Source organism: Pinus tabuliformis, chromosome 4_2 (assembly GCF_031772625.1).
Source record: "Pinus tabuliformis cultivar Carrire ecotype Pingquan chromosome 4_2, CPIR1, whole genome shotgun sequence".
NCBI lineage: Eukaryota > Viridiplantae > Streptophyta > Pinopsida > Pinales > Pinaceae > Pinus > Pinus tabuliformis.
In genome coordinates this window covers 458,199,023-458,217,603 of record NC_142304.1, presented here as the reverse complement: position 1 = coordinate 458,217,603, position 18,581 = coordinate 458,199,023, and positions in this window count along the sequence as shown.

Sequence of the window (18,581 nt, the reverse complement as noted above, 5' to 3'; positions counted from 1 at the left end):
CTACCAGAGTGGTGCTATTACCTCTCTCTTAGAGGCTCACTTTCTTTTCCTTCCGTAGTAGAAGAACCTTGACACACCGATAACCAAACACTCACCAGGCACACTTTCTTTTCAAAGGAACACATGTGTTCCTCTCTCTTGCTGATAGCTAAACCCAAGGAAAATATATAAGAATACATGGCAACTGAGCTAATACTCTAAAGGAGGCTCCTACTCCAAATGGTGTGAGGTCTAATTGCGACTTCACATCGAGGAGACCCCTTTAGTTGATGGATTTCCAAGACTGTTAACAAATGGCACTAGAAGAAGGGCCAAATGATAGGATGTGCTCATTGAGTCTACTTTGAATCTCTTATTCAAAATGGGTCTTCCACAAATCATAATCTCAGGATGTTTTTCTAAAGAGCTTAATCTTACCATCCTTTCAGAAGTTTTCCATAACATGTCCCAATTTAAGTTTGATGGCGAGGGTGAATTAACTTTTTGTGAACATCTGTTTCAAGTTTTCCATTTTTTATTTTCTAATGGAATACATCACAAGGATGTCATGGATAGATTACTCACCCTGACATTTGAAGGTCGCATTAATCGATTGTGTCATACATTACCCACTGCTTCTATCCATTCATTCGACCATATTGTGAAGGATATTAATAAAGCATTTGATAGGTATGAATACCAGAGTGTTCTTTAAAGAATTAATCAACTAAGAATGAATCTTAATGAATCAGTTGAGGCTTTTCCCAATTGATTCCTTCACTTTTGTTATGAATTTTTGGGAGAAGCCACAGATTGGGATTTCTTTAAACAAAAGTTTAATCATTTGGTTCATATCTATTTGCAAAGTGAATTTGAACCCCCTGATGCTTTTACCTTCTCGACTCTTGTAAATTATGAGACGAATCGAATTTTAGAGGAGGAACCTATTGCTTTTGTTCCTTGACCTCCTCCTTTTCTAGTCTTGATGTGGGTGCCTCCTTGTGCTGATAATAAAGTTGGGAAATCCACAAATCAAGTTCCTAATCCATCTCTTCATCCTCCTTATGCTTCTCATGATTAAGATCTAATGAAAGAAACAACAGAGTGGCTCATGGAGCCTAGGGTGAAGGCTAATCCTTTCATTACTTAAGATGACATTGGAACTCTTAATGAAAGTGTTACTTATTCAAGTGGAATCTTCCATCCTCTATCATCTACATGTCATGACTCTGTGTATCATGATCCACATTATCAATCTACTCCATCAACTAGCCCTTCATGCTCTCTTGATTTTTGAGTTGTTGGTTCAAATTGTGATCAAATACAAGGAAGTCACATTACACTGGTAGAGGAGGAGGAAAGTGAAGAGACTTTTAATCTCTCTTCCCTTTCTCAAAGTCCCCCATGTCAAGATGATGCACTTCCATTCTTGGATGATTTTCAATCTACTAATCTTAGAAGTGAATCAAATGCAACCAATTCTTCCAATTGATCTGTAGCCTTGGGTAATAATCATTCTGATGATGATGAATCTATTGATGTATGCGATCATAGCGAATTCCCAAGTGCACCAACTGATATTTCAATTTATCAAGAATCTTCTATTTTAAAATATCTAGATCTTAAATTTGTTTCAGTCAAAGAATATTCTCTTATGAGTGATTCCTCCTCTTCACCTCCTTATCCTTTGTGCTCTACTCTTTACAATGCATAAACTTGCGATGAATATTCGCCAATGCTCTTCAGGTTTGTTATATCATGATTTGAATCTTGAAATGACACAAGATAGTGAGAATGTCCATGAAGAAGAATAAAGTGATGAAACTATAGAGCATCTATTCCATCCCTTATCATCTCTTGTTTTGTATGGGGGCACCTCTTCGAATTAGTGTGATCATGAGACTTTTTCGATTAATACATTCTCAGATTTGCGATCAAAGGAATATCATGACTTGAGTAATATGTTTTTTGAAGTTCAAAAATATGATCAAACCAGTGATGTAGATAATTTCCATCCAGATAATGGTGATCCTATTAACTTAATCAATAATAATTGTCCACATGCAATTTGCGATCTGACTCAGTTTATAAAATGTTCTTATATGCCTTTCCAAAGTTCCAAAACTTGTCAGGAAGTCAAGGCACTTCAAATCTCATTGATGGTTATGTCAGGTTCTTGCAATCTTGATAAAATTCCTGAACCATGTCAGATATGGATTTTCTCGCACAATTATTTCATTCATATTGTTTCACTATGTTAGCGCTTGAAATTTCACCTCAGGCTGAGAAAGGTAAACCTCAAGGCAACATCAAACCATTTAGCCTCGTAGCTAGCCCTACGGGGCAGGAGAAGGCTCTCTCCGGTCTATCTCGCAAAATCTCCAATAAATGAGATGACCAATAAGGTATCACTGATATTAGGCTAGTAAACTGATCAGAAAGATTGATTTTGGGGTTTTTTGGTTTTTGGTGGCAAATTGAGGAGAGGGCAATTTTGGGTGCGGGGATTGGACACAGTTTCTGCAGGGGGTTCCTTGGGGCGAGGTAGGAAACAGCGTTGATGCCTTTAACTGAGGTGAATGGTTAGGAATGAAAGATGAGGAGCTAAAGAGAGCAAACAATCACTTTGAATTCTCTTTAGACAGAAGAAAACATTGAAATTAAACAAACTTAAAAGCAGAGCATGGCAAGCATGAATTCTTACTTTAACACTTCATTTGTTTAATGTGCAGAAGTAAAGAAAGGAAATGAATCACATAAAAAAGCTTACAAGAACATTGAGAAACACACCATCAACACATGAGTCCACAAGAATCCCAAAGAGGATTGCAAAACCCTGGTCTTCCTTAGCCAAAAATTGCAGAGATACAGTGAAATAATACAATGATAGCTTCTCCCTCAAGAGTCCAACCATGAAAATGAGCAAGAAAGTACATAATATAGATGATCTAACCTCTTTCCCTGCCTCCATGGGTCGAGCTCACTATCCTAGGAGCTGTTTCAACCACTTCTAAACTAAGCACTACAAACTAGGCAGTCAAAACAACTTGCCTCTATAAACTTGGAAACCAATTCATACATTTAATTTTTACCCTTTTCATAAATGAATCTTCTAGAAGAGTTACAAAAGGGTAAAAGTGTCTAAAAAGTGTCAAAATTACATCAAAGAGGACCATCATTAACCTCAAAAAGTCAAAAAGAGTCAAATCTGCGTTTTCTGGGCTGTACAATGCATTTCTGGACAAAACTGCCTGACGGGTCGCGCCCCCCTGCCTGACGGGTCGCGCCCCTTTGGAGCCCTGTTTGAGGCACTTGCAGGTGGCCAAATTGAGCAAAAGTGGGCTTGTTGGAAAGGTCTGTGAGTCTACTTTCCAACCCAACTGGAATTTTTGGATTTGGAGGTCATTTTCCCTGTCAAAACTTAATTCTCCCAAGACTGGTTTCTGCAACTCAAAAAAGGGGCAGAAAGTCAAATTTTGCATGTATTTTGACCTTATGGAGGCCCAAAACTCCATAAAAACTCAAGTCCATCCATAGGCATATGTAACTTTGCATGAAAAATCTAGAAATGCTGAGTTTTTTCAAAAAGGAGTTGCCATGACAAAGGGTCTCACCGGGGGTGAGACCCGTTAAAGAGCCAAAACCTGTAAATTACCAAAAAATGCCAAAATTACCCAAAATTCTCAATTTTTTTTGGGATTTGAGCTGTGGCTAGGCTATTGAGTGCCATGATCCTTGAGTGAAGCCTCAGCCAAGATACGGAGGGGATTTGGCTTCTTTCTCCGTTTTAGAGCCTCGGTCAACCGCCTTTGAAACATTTTCATTTTGGCCTTGCACACATGCATCCTCGCCCAATAATGATTTTTCATATTCCTCAGCAACTTTTTCTCTTGGTTGGCCTTAGCCAACAACCTCTCTAAGTGTGCATTCACCTGGATGAGCATAGACTCTTGGTCAGTAGGCAATGGATCACTGGGTCTTCTTCAGTTCAAGACTCGGTCACTACGAATCCTCCATAGCTCATCAAGTACTTTCTCCTCCTCCAACTGTTTGTTGCGCTGTTCCAGGTAAGTGATGGTCCATTGGGCACCCTCAAATCTCCTCTGCAAAGCATCATTTTCAGCTCTGAGATGCTGAATGATCTCCTTTGCCTCTCGGCTAGGAGAACTGGCCTCAAGATCAATGACCTCGGTGTCTGGGACTCCTGATGGACCCTCATGGATCATGGGTTGTTTGCCCCTCTGTGATGCCTGTGCTGATGAAGAAAACGAGGCCCCTTCCACCTGATGTGGAGATAACACTCGCTGAGCTGATGATGAAGGCGAGACCCCTTCCACTGGCTGTGGAGATAGTACTCGCCTGGCTGCTGCAAATAAGGCCCTTGGGCCTTTCTGATAGGTGACCAGAGGTGTGGAGCTGACATGTCGAGTGACCAGAATATCAGGCTGCTGAGATGGTCCTCCCTCCTCCTGAATGACCTCAGGATGTGGCTGAGGTGGTGCTGTGAAAAACTCACAAGAGATGAACTCCTCCCATGAGATGCCCTGCTGAGTCAACTGATGCAAGACTATGAGCTGAATCAAACCATAATGACATAGGCTCCTGTACTGATGGGCCGGGGTCTTCCTCTGCAACATGGGCACCATCCTCTGAATGTTCTGAAAGAAGAAAACCGGGATGTTCATCATCCTCACTCGGGTGAAGTGCATCAAGAGGCGAATGTGATATGAGTACACCTGTGAAAATCTGCCCTCACAGGTAAAATAGTGCATAATAAGCCTCATGATGGGAGCATACTTGCTCCGGAGAAATCTGAATGGAAAAACACCTGCCAAATGTCTCATGAATGGTGGTCGGACATAAGACTCAAAGTGAACAGTATCTAGCATCTTGCGCTTAGGCCACACCTCACCAACATTAGGTATCCCTATAGCATGTGAGGTCACCTCGGGTGTCAATGTAAAGTCCACCCCTGTAAGGTTGACATGTCCATCATGCAAATGTAAAACAAAGAGGCGGGCCAACTCTCTGTGATGTTGAATCCGAGAGATCCTCTCACAAAACTGATAACAAGACATGTACTGAAAACAAGTGATTGCCATAGGACAAGCCTATAATTCTGCCAAAGAGGTGGGCTCCTCTCGCTTATGATGTCCACCCTTACCACCCTTACGAGGCCTCCTCTGTACCTCAACCTCTGTAGATGATGAATGGTCATCACTTTGCTCATAAGTTTCGGTTTCTGACATAGTTTAGGAGCAAAGTGGACAAACTGTACTGCTGTCTTTGCCTGTAAAAAATGTTGAATTCTATGCTGTTTCAAGGGGAAAAAGACATGAGGGAAATGTTAGGGGAGGGATCTTTTAACAAGGAATTGGGAATATATAAACATAACAGGGAATTTTTAAGGAAAATGTTGCAAATCATTATGCATATAGGAGTACATATTTATAATCAGGGATATTGGAAAATCATTTGCAAAAATCACTGCATATGGGAAAAACATGTATGATAGTGAACATATGGGAATATGGATACATGTATTAATAGGGGAGATAGGGAAACATATTCACAAAACTGCTGACATCTTCACCAACATTTTCTTTTATTTACACATGCATATGGTGGAGGGAAATTAGGGTTTGAATTTTTTATGCTTTGGGAAAGGGGTAGGGTTTGCATTTTAGTGATTAGGGAAAGGGGAGGGTTTGCATTTCATTTAAAAAATGGTATGGGAAAAAAGATATACATATAAGTGTGAGTGAAAGGGGAAGGAGGGAAACAAACACAAAGGGAAAAACACCTTGAAACAACACAAACCCTAGCACATTTTCAACATTAACATTGCAGTCATATGAAGGAGTTTCACTTGCAAAATTTTGATCATTAAACATGTTCATGACATCCACCATTCATAACCAGCAACCATTCCATGTTTAGAACACCTACCTCAAACGATTTGATAGCTTGGAGGGCGTTTGAGCGAATTTGTTTGGAGTTTGCAGCAATACAGTTCAACGGGTCGCGCACCACACCCAATGGGTCGCGCCCCTCTGACGGGTTGCGCCCATTGTTTTTCTGCACTGGAAACAACCCTCTGACGGGTCGCGCGCACCTGAGGGGTCGCGCACCTGGCCTGACGGGTCGCGCACCAGTCTAATGCTCGAAATCGCTCTGCTTTTGCTCCTTTCTCTCAATCACTCTCTCAAACCTCTCTTGCAAGCGTTAGGATGCACAATGAGAGTGATAGGAGGGAATTTGGGTTTTTATAAGTTTCATTTGAAAAAATTTCATTCACAAACCCACTTTCTAATGTTTTCTCTTTGACACTTTATAACACTGACTTTTTGGTTTCTTTTATCTTGAATTTGACTCATTGAGTGCTTTGACTTGATTCTTTTTGCAGGTAGATCATCTGAGGGATCTTGGGAAGGGGACCAGGGTTGCATTTTGCCCGCTGAAGACTTTTGAAATTTCACCACTTATTTACAAAAATTTGAAAAATGACCTTGGCTTTAAAAACAGAGTTTTTAAATCCAAGGTGAAGATTAGTTGTCCCAGATAAGAAATCTTGAAGAAACACTTTTACAATCATCCCTCTGGCTTGCTGAACACTCATTGACCTTTCAGGCACATGACCTTGTAAACATTTTTGACCAAAACCCTAGACCTAGGAAATTGACCTCAAGACAAGACGAGACAAGCTTGAAAAAGCTTAATGACTGAAATGACCTGAACCAGCAATGCCAAGAGGGGTACAACACACCAGCTCCTCCATCAGGGTTATGGCATGCCTAACGGGATGCAAAAATTGACACTGGTGAGACACCTACATATGCAAATGTGAAGAATTTTGATCGCTGATGGAGGGCTTCAAGACCGACACTAACATTGGCTCCAATGGGGATGGTAGCTCCTTGGAGGTACCAAGAACCTTAGACCTCTAGGAGAGCAGACCAGTGCCTTATTCATTGGGCGATGGAGTCAACATATACACACATGACCAAATTTGAAACAACTTTATTTGACTTGGACAATTGACTGAAATCCTAGACTAACTTTGACACTAACTTGCTTACTTTATGCAGAAAATGAACTGACTGAAACAACTTGCAAAACTCACACCAACTAATCACCATTTTCAGAATTATAGCCTTCACCGCGGGCCCCAAACTGAAGATGAGAGATCAGTTTCACACTTGCTGCAGAATGAAAATAAAATGGTAATTACAATGAGAGTGTTTAGAGCAGAAAATGCTCAAGCATGATACCTTTTGAGCAGCCGGCCATTCACCGACCCACCGAGACATTCATCACCGTTCATTTCTTTGAGAAGAAAGGCATTTGGACCACGGTATGCTGCAATTTTGTAAGGACCCTTCCATAAGTTGTCGAATTTTCCATGCTTCCCTTTGTCTTCATTACGGGCATCCCATCTCAACACAACATCATCGATCTGAAAATCATCTGCTTTGGCCTTTTTGTCATAGATTTTCTTTATGCGCTCCTGCAACTTAAGGGAATTCTGATGAACCTCTTCTCGTGTCTGCTGTAAATGAATCATTTGACTGATCCGTCGTTGCATAGGATCCTCCTCACCACTAGCTTCTTGAAACAACTTGGCTACTGGAACACTAAGTGAAGTAGGAAACACTGCATCAACTCCATAAACCAGTTCAAAAGGTGACATACCAATTGACTTCTTTTGACTTACCCGATCAGCCCATAATGCATTTATTAACTTCTTGTGCCAGCTCTTCTTATTTATTTCCAGCAATTTCTTTATGATGTTCACTAGAGATTTGTTCGAAGATTCAGCCAGCCCATTACCTTGCGGATGGTAGGCGGTTGAATGCCCCAAGCTGATGTTATATTTATAGCAAAAATCAACCAACTTCTTCGATTTGAATGCTGCTGCGTTATCTGTAATCAACTTATGTGGACAGCCGAAACGTGACAAGATATTATTTTCAAGAAAAGAAATAATTACCGAATCCGTGGCCTGCCGGGTGGGAATGGCTTCAATCCACTTCGTGAAGTAATCTGTGGCGGTCAAGATCCATCGATGCTGCCCGGAAGATGCTGGGTGGATTTCGCCAATAAAATCCAAGCCCCACTGCTGAAATGGTGTGCTGATTTCAACCGGCTTGAGAGGCAATGGCTGTAATTTCTGTTTTCCTTGAAAAATTTGACATTCATGACAATTCTTTACCGCTTTATACACATCAGAAAATAAAGAAGGCCAATAGAAACCAGCTCTCAAGATCTTATTAGCCGTGGTCTTCCAAAATAAGTGACCCCCACAGTCACCTTTATGGAAATCATCTACTGTTGTCTTAGCTTCCTCTTCGACCAAACAGTTCAGCAAGATGCCACCGGGATCTTTCCAATAAAGTGCAGATTTGATAATACAAAATTTAGCAGCCTTTAATTTCAATGTTCTAGCTTTGTTTCTAGGCATTCCAGGAGGTGAAGATAAATTTTGAAGCACATAAACTATATCAGCATACCAAGGAGAAGACACAAAGATATCGGACACCTGTAGAACTGAATTTTCTTCCTCTTCATCGGACAAGGCAGCAATCAAATTGATATCAAGGACGTGAAGATTTGTTTCAGCCATCAACTTAGCTAGACCTTGACCTTTAATCAACTTGGTAGGCTTAATTTCTACATCATACTCTAATAGTGCAGCGATCCACTTACCCCTTCTTCCTTCTGGTTCCGTTTGCACTAAAACATCCTTAACAGTTGCATTAGGAACATATGCTAAAATATGAGAATTCAATATGTAAACCCGGAAATCTTTCAAAGCTTTGATCAGCGCCAATGCTTGCTTCTCAATGATATTATAATTCAGCGCTCTGTCTCTTATGATGCGGCTGAAAAAAGCTATGGGCCTCTCAACTCCATCTCTCTTTTGCATTAACACGGCTGCCAATGTATGCTCAGAGGCAAATGAAAACAAAATGAAATCCTGTGTATAATCTGGGCTGATCAAAGTTGGGGCTGAAGATAAGATTACCTTTATCAAATTAAAATATTTCACCGCCTCTTCGGTCCATTTGAGCTCGCTGTCCTTCTTGAGCATATTGGTTATCTCTCTAAGATGTTCAGCAAGATTGGGGATGAAACGACGCAGAAAATTCAATTTACCATTGAAGGACTGAATTTCTTTCTTGCTACGGGGCTGCTCCACTTGCTGAATTGCTTCCACTCGTGCAGGATCTATACGAATGCCGTCTTTAGAAATGATATGGCCCAGCAGCTTGCCTTCGCTCATAGCAAAAAGACTCTTTTTCGGATTCAATGAGATGCCATATTTTCTGCACTTTTGAAACACCTTAGTCAAATGAAACAAATGCTCTTCATCTGATTTAGAAAACACGGTCAGATCATCAAGGTAAACAACTAAAAATACATCTTTCTCATTTGCAAAGGCCATGTCCATTGCCCGCTGAAATGTGGCACCCGCGTTCTTCAATCCAAACGGCATCTTGGCATAATGAAATGTACCCCATGGAGTAGTAAATGCTGTCTTGTCACGGTCATCTTCGTGCACCAAAATCTGATTATATCCGGAGTAACCATCAAGAAATGACATTCTAGATGCCCCCACAACCCGCTGCAATATGTGGTCCATTTTGGGCAGCGGATAATTGTCCTTTAATGACACCTTGTTCAGATTTCTGAAGTCTATGCACAAACGAATCTCACCGGTCTTCTTTCTCACGGGCACCAAGTTTGAAATCCAATCAGAAAACCGGATTGGCACTATGATTCCGGACTTATACAACCTGTTGACTTCCTTCTCAATTAATGGTAGCAATTTAGGATTAATTCTTCTCAACTTTTGCCGGAAAGGCTTTTGATTTGGCTTTATGGGAATGGTATGCTGAATGATACTTGTGTCATAAGTTTTCAAATCTGAATAATCCCATGCAAAAACATTAGAATACAGAGACAATAATCTGATATACTCTTGCTTTACCTTAGGCGGCAATGCTTTTGAAAGTTTCACCATCTTTGGATTCGCAGCTGTCCCAAGATTTACATCTTCAACTCCTTCGTCCGTTGGCCTCAAAGTTGGCTTGCGAGCCACATCATCTTGATCGAACAATTCTTCCAAAGGAATCAATCCTTTAGGAATGTAATTGTCCTTAAGCTGCAACACATCCATCTGATTTACTCCTTCAGCTTCCGTGTCTATTGAAATGTCTTCGAATTTACCCTCAACTTGCAGAAAATCTTTGATTTCCTCATCATCTTGGAAAACTTGCCAACACCTTTGATTATCTGGAACTGTAGGACGATGCTTCACATATATCTCAAACTTATTGCTGGAATTCATGGGAATTTTCAGATTACTTGCTGCCTTAGCCAATGCATCCGCAACACCATTTTGAATCTGGGGCACACATGTCAAAGTATGTTCAGAAAACCTCTTTAAAATATCTAAGACAACATTCCGATATGCTCGCATACGAGGATGTTTGGCTTGAAATTCACCTTTCACTTGCTTGATAACTAACTCGGAGTCGCCATATACCGCTATCTTATTTGCCTTCAACTTCCGAAGGATTTTCAGACCAGCAATAAGAGCTTCATATTCCGCCTCATTATTTGAACAATCAAATGCCAATTTATAAGAACATACCCGTACCTTGCTTGGAACTTGATTTTGGGCTGAAAATGGACTTCAAATCCACACACCTATACCAGCACCATCGCTGCCCACTGCACCATCAAAATCCATGGTCCAAAGACCATCCTCATCATCTTCTAAGTGCTGAAAATCTGATTTTGATTCATGTTCTGCTTGCTGCCCATTTGTTTCAGCAATTGGCCTTATGACAGCAGACCTTTCTTCACTTTCCTTTCTCAAAACTTCCCTGAAATTTTCTGAAATGTCTGGTATATCTTCTACTTGAACTAACTGACTATCTACCTCATTGAAATTTTCCGCAAACAAAACAAAAGATTCTAAATCTGTTTGTACATAATTTACAGGATGATTGACGGGCTTTTCCTTACTAGTGATCATGTATTTCATCTTTTGTTCCCGATATAACTTCCTCATTTGACCGAAAACTGGAATTGTAGCATATGAAAAATCAAGCTGAAGTGTACCTTTGAGTTTGGCTCCCCATGATCTCGACAGCAACATGCCAAACCGCGGAGGAATATCCGCCACCACTACATCCATCAAAACATTCTTCGCTGGAATTTGATCTAGACTCACCACCAAGTCTTTGATCAAGCCAATACATCTTACCCGGCTGGAATCAAACGAATACAAATCATGATACTTCCTTGTGATGTCAAGTCCCAGCTTCTCCATAATCGTTTTCGGCATCAAATTATGCGAAGCTCCCGAGTCAAACATGGCATTGTGCAACACAAACTCATGCAAACGCAAACTGATATAAAATGGAGGAACATCGCTTTCGGGAGATTCACCATTTAAAGCTGGCCCAAAAATCAACTCCGGCTGATCATCTTGTACATTTACCATGTCTAGCATTGGATCGAAATTCAGCAATTTGGAAATTTGGCCTCGGTAAGTGCTGTTCTTCATGACCTCCGTCAAGGGAATAGATATTTTCAACTTTGCAATCTCATTCTCCAAACTGAAAACTGGAAGCTTCTCACCTTCTTTTGCCGGATTATCTCTTTTTTCATCTTTATCCTTCGGTGCATTTGATGGCTGATCTATCTTTGCTGCTGGTGATGATTGAGTTGTTGATGGACCGACTATATCTTTACCTTTTGAGGAAACCGAATCATTCTTTGCTGCAATGTCTTTCTTTTTCTGCACGGGATTTATAGGAATAGCTCAGCTTCTCAATTGCCTTTGCTGTCCTTGCTGAGCTGATAAAGCATTCAAGTACCCTCTTTGATACTCTTCAGATTCTTCTTCAAGTATTGCATCGTTTGACAAAATATAATGCTCATTTTGGGAAAGACGGAATTACTCACCAACTCATCTTCTTCCGTAATATATGTGGGCATATCATCAGGAGTGAAGAAGTGATTTTCCTCTCCAACATTATCACCTTCATCTTCAGATTCTTGGCTAACAAAATTCTGCTGAAAAGGAGGTTTCATTTGCTGCTGAACTGCTGCCTCTTGTGCCTTTGTTTCACGCTGCTTGATCCTATATTGTTGCTGCTGTTGACCTTTGAAATTGGGATTACGAATCTGAGGCTCCGACTTGTAAATAGTAATCTTTTCAAGTGCCCTCTTTATTTGTTCAACATCACGATGTAACTGATTTGAAGTGGATGCTTCCTCTTTGATTGTGACTCGCTTTTCTGCCTTCATCCTTGCTCTTTTGTCATTCAAATTTGCCTCAACGCTGACAGCAATTTTCTGCATTTCCTCCAAGGTAGGTGGATCTCTGTCTCTCAATGAATACGCCATCTCCGGATCAAAACCATCCGGGAACTTAAGAAGTGCTGATTTTCTAGATGGCCTCAAATCATCGGGAATAGCATTATAAACTGTATTGAACCTGATTATGTAATCTTGAACAGACTCACCCGGATTACGCTTGAGGTTGTTGTATTCGGCATTAATTTGAAGCGGATCCTTTCTGATTTCCCACCGATCTAAAAACTGATTCTGAAGTGCTTCCAAAGTAGTAATGTTGTTAGCTGTCAATCCTCTGAACCATTTTCTAACTTCTCCTGCAAATGTTTGCACGAACAACCGCATGGTGACATCTTCCTCATCTAACTCATATAGATCAAAGAATGTGGTCATCTTGTCGATATGCTGCTGAGCGGTAATACTTTGTGGAGTGCCATCAAACATGGGGATTTTACTTTGATAATCAGCTGGCATATCATGAAGATTTGCAGGCAAAACCAGTGGGGCAAACCGAGCAGCCATTGCTCTAGGAGGGGGAGTAGGATGGGTATGAGGAGGTGGAGCTGTGATAGCAGGGATTATAATAAGCGGAGGTGTAGTTTGTGGAGTTGGGGGAGTCGGAGGAGTAGGAGAAGAAGGAGGAGAACCGACTGTTGATTCGGGATAGGTGATTATAGGTGAAACTGAAACATAAGGAGGATAAGATTCTTCGTGAGCCGTGATAGTAGATCCAATGTGCTCAGAGATATTCTCAACAAAATCAGCAAGGGTAGTAGCTTGAACACGTGACTGAAGATGTCTTAAGATGAAATTTTCAACCAATTTATTATGTCTTTCAAACTCAATAGCAGCTGCAAAATCAGGGTCAAGAACTAGAGAATCGAGCGCACTTTCAGACTTGGCTTTAAACAGAGACAACTCAAAGCTTTCGTCAAAATCTAAATCTTCAAGATAATAAAAAATAGCTGGGCATGAATGAGATCTGGAAATGGGTCTAGGATCTGTAGCCAGCTTGTTTTTCTCAAAAGACTAGGAAAGAAAAACCGTTCAGCCTGTGAAAACTCTCAACCTATCATCCACGGCTCAGAGTTAACAATTATACTGGGATAGGATGTCAATGAAGCGCTATGTTCACAAGCTCACGGAGATAGACTGAAGCAGCGTTTATCTACTCGCGCTGATGTAAAACAAGAGCGTTTTCGAAGGCTACCTGGCGTAACTTCAGGCTCTGTCTAAGACTTATGAAATAACACGTCAATGAGCAAAGGATTAGATGTTCTCCCCAGTATGGTCGCCAGTATGTTAGCGCTTGAAATTTCACCTCAGGCTGAGAAAGGTAAACCTCAAGGCAACATCAAACCATTTAGCCTCGTAGCTAGCCGTACGGGGCAGGAGAAGGCTCTCTCCGGTCTATCTCGCAAAATCTCCAATAAATGAGATGACCAATAAGGTATCACTGATATTAGGCTAGTAAACTGATCAGAAAGATTGAACCTGGAAGTATGTGTTGCAGCTGGAAGTATGTGTTGCAGAGTTGGGGCAGCCAACAGAGTCCGGCTTCCGTGATCCTATTGCGGCATACATGGACATGCTTTTCAGTTTGATTGACAGATTAGGCTGTCTTTTCCGTGACCAGGGTCATTACGTGCATGAAGGGCTGCCAGCAACTGCATCTGTGACCTCGCGGAAGCATGCTCGAGCTACATCATTCTCAGGTTTACTTGAATGGTTAATTTGGCATTTTAGCATTACCTGATCTATTGTTTGTACAGCAAAGTAGGGTAGGTTTGTAAATAAATAAGCAGCCATAAGGGCAGCATCTTGTTTTAGTTTGCTTGAAGATTGTTTGAGTTCAGTTTCAGTTTGAAATTAAGTCAAGAGTTGTGTCGATGATGACTCCATTGCCCAATGGGTGGAGACACTGTCTGCTCTCCCAAAGTTCTGCGGTTCTTGGCACCTCCACGGAGCGGCAGCTGCCATCCCAAGTGGAGCCGATGTTAGACTCCGTCTCATGTCAGAGATTGATTCTTCTTCAAAACCCTGTTTTGAAGAAGAAATCATTAAATGTGTTGCTTTAGATCATGTAATTTGTTCTTCAGCTCTTCAAAAGGCAGTAGCGACTTCAAGCTCCTATCCCTGCACAAACAAAAGAAAGCAAAACATCATCAGCAATCATGTCCATTTGTTTGATCTGGTCTAGAAGTTGTTTTCAGTTGTCATTTGGTTATACAGCTCTCCATACATTTGGTTGCTCAGATCTGGTTACTTAGTCAAGGAATCGCTGGAATGAAAGGCATACTTTAAACTCTTGACAAGCATGCATATGCCTGCGGCCTTGTTGCTTAGCCTCTGCTGCAGAATTTTTGGCACATGGATTTACATTATGTAGGGAATTCTTGAAGCAGTTCTTGATTTGAAGGCTTGGCCCCTCTATTAGAGCAAGATTTGAATCATTCTTTAAAGATAATGTCGTTATCTGGCGTGGCTGAAAGTTTTCTTTCATCCATGAGGCTAGGCTTACAGATAAAGATTTAGTTTTTTTTATGCAGACATTGTATGACCGTGCCATAAGTCACATGGTTGGTGGAGATTTATTTTCGCGGAGACTTGCAGGATTATATGCACTATATTGTCTTTATGAAACACAATTGTTTGATAGACCATTTAAAATCTATTTATCTCTGAAGGACTTGGAAAAGCTTAATGTTCTTGTGGTTGATGCGAAGCATAATGGTGTGGGAGTTGCTATAGCTGTGGTGAAGAAGATGGTTGCCAAGAATATGTTTCTTTTTGGTTTTGTTGAAATTGATGAGGAGCTAGTTTCTAAAACTGTTAATGTGATGGCAAAGCAGCAACATGCGCATCTTCGGATCGCCTCAGAAAAGCATCCCAATGATTTATTGCATTCTTTCACAGGAAATCTTATAATAGAAAAAGAGACTTATCCGATATCCGTTGAAAATGTTTTGCTGAGAGGTTGCAGCTTAAAGAACACCAGCTGGATTGTTGGAATTGTCATTTTTGCAGGACACGAAACAAAGGTCATGAAGAATGCCTTGAATGTTCCTTCAAAAAGAAGTAGACTAGAGAAGAAGACTGGCAAAGTCATATACTACTTATGGCACTGATTGGAGGAGTTGGTTGCGCAGTGGGTTTTTCCTCAATAATAATTTATGGTACCTATAACTTGGCAATGTTTTGGAGATATTAATTATCATCGGAAGGGGATAATATTGTAAGCTCATAAGCAGTGTGACCTTCCTTCATCAGATGGGATATCATTTAAAAGCTCTTGAGGAATATTCATTCTCTTGCCAGAAGCTCAGCCAAATTGTTGTTCATATTCATGCGGGAGAAGGAGCTGAAAAGTCTTTACCATCTGTTCTTTTATCACTTAGTGGTGAGGATGGTTATAGAAACAATGCTATAACTATTCCTGGCGAAGCATTCAATTTTGACAATCTGTTTCCTAGAATTTTCTACCTTCGTCCACTCATAAAGGAATATTCATTTTTACCATCAGCACAGGCGATAGAACTAGAATCTGGAGAAGTTAAAGAAGTGACATTTGTTGCTCATTGCGTTGCTTACAGTGTTCTGGGAACTGTAACGTCGCTTTCAGGGCAGTCCAGGGAAGGCTTTTCTTTGGAGGCAAGATCACTCTCAAAAGGCTATTATGAAGAAACGACAGTTCAGGGAAATATCGACTTAGGGGCCTTCTACCCAACACAAGCTATTCTATAAAAGTTGTAGTGAAGGAAGACTCTGGAAGCTAATCAAGAATTGAACGGGCATCTCCAAGTTTGGTTGACATACAGTTTGGCTTTACAGATATCAACGATTTGGATTTTGTTGTCTTTGACCAACCAGAAACAACCATTATAACCGGTCATGTTGAAGGAATCGGCCTTGACAAACTTCATCCTCATTTGGAAGATCAAATCAAATCAATGAGTGAACCTCTTAAAATAGAGTCCATCATTCCATTTCCAATGACATATTTTTTCGAAGTTCAAAATTTGCCAAAGGGAAGATGAACCGTTTGCATATGAATTAAAGATATTAGTAACGTGGCAGTTGTTGCAATATTTAAAGTGTTCGTTTCATCTAAGGAACTTATGCGGCATAAAAATAAAATCTGGACAGGGACCATTTATGGCATTGCAGTGACATCATAAAGGCCATGGTTTTGCTCACCATCCCGATTCTCTTGAGGAAGACGAAGACGCTGAAGAGGCATTCAACATCATGACTTGGCTAAATAAATACTTAGCTCAAAACAGAAAGAGCAGTCTTTTCCCATTTATTTTAGATCGTATTTTTAATACATGAATTGTTTTTGCCCCCGAGCTCAACTGTATCATAGCGTTTTAAGACATCTGTCACAGCAGAAAAACAGGGTCAATTCGCCTATTTTGATCCTCAGCCCTGATTCTATGGGATCTGAGCACCAGTTTTGCCTCGTAATTAGCCAAATCATCAGCAGATTTAGAGGAACGCTGTATTATTTTAGGATAGATGTAACGCTCCTTTCTAATTTATTGTAATTGCAGTTCAAACAACGCCCTGATTGTTGGGTTGATCTGTTGTTTTTGTTTTACAATAGTTTATAAAAATATTCATTGGGGAGAGTGAGTTAGGGAGAAAATTCTGAGCGCTGGAGGAGAACTGAGATCCATTGTACAGTCTTTGACAGAGGGATTTTTAATGAAATTTCACAGCTCTGACTTCTGAGATTCCCGTGGTATGATAATTTAGCATAAGTTTTTCTCTTGTTTCATATGTAATATGTTATGTTTCATTTCACTACATGATCATTTCTAACTGAACAAATGAAGTGTTTAGGTAAGAATTCATGCCTGCCATGCTGTGCCTATAAGTTTGTTCATGTTTAATGTTTTCCTCTGTTTGACAAGGATTAATCTCCTATGCCCTTGTCAGCTCCTCACCAGTCTTGCCATCCCATTTAAAATCTAGATTTGATGCTAAATTTCTTGCCTACCTTGCCTCAGTCGATAACCTGTGTTGTTCATTATATTTCTCTGTTTCAAGCTGTGATTTTTCCCATGCAGCCCAGAAAAACCCCTTTATTTAATTAAAAACCCCAAATCAATCTTTCTAATTAGTTTACTAGCCTAATATCGGTGTTACCCGTTTGGTCATCTCATCAATTGAAGATCTACCGAGATTGACCGGAGAGAGCCTTCTCCTGCCCCGTAGGGCTAGCTACGGGGCTGAATGGTTTGATGTTGCCTTGAGGTTTACCTTTCTCAGCCTGAGGTGAAATCTCAAGCGCTAACATACTGGCGACCATACTGGGGAAGAACATTCAACTTGTTGATTGTCTTGTCCCAGTACATGAAATCATGGTGCAGATCTGATGCTGATGGTGGATAGCAGTCAGATACATATGCAGGGTGAACCATTCACCTGGCGACTCCAACTCGATCCAGACATTCCAACGCTTGCTGATCCATTCATGCAATGGAAGGGTATGTGGCAAACCCTACCCTGTGTGAAGTTGTAGAAGAAATAAGAAAGCTGTTAGCAGATAATGAATTTGATGAAAATGTTTTCAGCGCCTTGCTTCAATGCTTGAAATCTGTTAAGGTCCTCAAAACTAAAGTGTATGAGTTAATTTTTGAAAGAATCGAAAAGGAGATTCAGTGTCTCGATGAGCAGATTCAGTCATATGATTTCCAAGACCCTAAAAAGTTCTTGGAAATCCTTCTTCATTTGAAACAAGATATCATAGAATTGCCTACAGTCGTTTACATTGACAGTGTGCAGCTGGAAGTATGTGTTGCAGAGTTGGGGCAGCCAACAGAGTCCAGCTTCCGTGATCCTATTGTGGCATACATGGACATGTTTTTCAGTTTGATTGACAGATCAGGCTGTCTTTTCCGTGACCAGGGTCATTACGTGCATGAAGGGCTGCCAGCAACTGCATCTGTGACCTCGCGGAAGCATGCTCAAGCTACATCATTCTCAGGTTTACTTGAATGGTTAATTTGGCATTTTAGCATTACCTGATCTATTGTTTGTACAACAAAGTAGGGTAGCTTTGTAAATAAATAAGCAGCCATAAGGGCAGCATCTTGTTTTAGTTTGCTTGAAGATTGTTTGAGTTCAGTTTCAGTTTGAAATTAAGTCAAGAGTTGTGTCAATGATGACTCCATTGCCCAATGGGTGGAGACACTGTCTGCTCTCCCAAAGTTCTGCGGTTCTTG